This window comes from Arachis ipaensis, chromosome B8 (genome assembly GCF_059453495.1).
Source record: "Arachis ipaensis isolate K30076 ecotype BB chromosome B8, ASM5945349v1, whole genome shotgun sequence".
Lineage (NCBI taxonomy): Eukaryota > Viridiplantae > Streptophyta > Magnoliopsida > Fabales > Fabaceae > Arachis > Arachis ipaensis.
This window is the reverse complement of record NC_142443.1, coordinates 114,071,122-114,072,368: the sequence shown is the minus strand read 5'-3', so window position 1 is coordinate 114,072,368 and position 1,247 is coordinate 114,071,122. Positions and strand designations below refer to the sequence as shown.

The 1,247-nt window shown below is 40.0% G+C and overlaps 1 non-coding gene across 1 annotated transcript; it reads left to right on the top strand.

Annotated features, from left to right (window-relative positions):
• The first annotated feature begins 444 nt into the window (after positions 1–444).
• LOC148549312 (small nucleolar RNA R71) lies at positions 445–552 on the top strand. The gene has a single exon (XR_015897873.1). It is a non-coding gene; the product is annotated as a small nucleolar RNA R71 (small nucleolar RNA).
• The last annotated feature ends 695 nt before the right edge of the window (positions 553–1,247 follow it).

Sequence of the window (1,247 nt, the reverse complement as noted above, 5' to 3'; positions counted from 1 at the left end):
TGAGAGATTTAGGTGATTTCTCCATGAGGGATTATAGGTGTTTCCATAGGGTTCACCCATATAATTCACCTCTGCAATTGCAGGATTCTCAGGATCATAAGCTTCTTCTTCAGAAGATGCCTCTTGAGTACTGTTGGATGCAGCTTGCATTCCATTCAGACTCTGAGAAATCATATTGACTTGCTGAGTCAATATTTTATTCTGGGCCAATATGACATTCAGAGTATCAATTTCAAGAACTCCCTTCTTCTGAGGCGTCCCATTACTCACAGGATTCCTCTCAGAAGTGTACATGAACTGGTTATTAGCAACCATGTCAATGAGTTCTTGAGCTTCTGCAGGCATTTTCTTTAGGTGAATGGATCCACCTGCAGAAGTATCCAATGATATCTTAGCTAATTCAGACAAGCCATCATAGAATATATCCAGGATGGTCCATTCTGAAAGCATGTCAGAAGGACACTTTTTGGTCTGTTACTTGTATCTCTCCCAAGATTCATAGAGGGATTCACCTTCCTTCTGTCTGAAGGTTTGAACATCCACTCTAAGCTTACTCAGCTTTTGAGGAGGAAAGAACTTGGCTAAGAAAGCCATGACCAGCTTATCCCAAGAGTTCAGGCTATCTTTGGGTTGAGAGTCCAACCACATTCTAGCTCTGTCTCTTACAGCAAACGGGAAAAGCATGAGCCTATAGACTTCAGGATCTACCCCATTAGTCTTAACAGTATCACAGATCTGCAAGAATTCAGTTAAGAACTGAAAAGGATCTTCAGATGGAAGTCCATGAAACTTGCAGTTTTGTTGCATTAGAGAAACTAATTGAGGTTTCAGCTCAAAATTGTTTGCTCCAATGGTAGGGATGGAGATGCTTCTTCCATGTAAATTGGAATTAGGTGCAGTAAAGTCACCAAGCATCCTCCTTGCATTATTATTATTTTCGGCTGCCATCTCCTCTTCCTGTTCAAAAATTTCTGTAAGGTTATCTCTGGATTGTTGTATTTTAGCTTCTCTTAGTTTCCTCTTCAGAGTTCTTTCAGGTTCAGGATCTGCTTCAACAAGAATGTTCTTGTCCTTGCTCCTGCTCATATGAAAAAGAGGGAACAGAAAAATAATAATAATAGGGATCCTTTTTACCCAAGTATAGAGGTTCCTCTGTGTGAGTAGAATAAGAAAAGAATGTAATGTAAAGAAGGAAAGAAGAGAAAATTCGAACACAGATGGAAGAGGGGGTTCGAATTTGGGTGAGA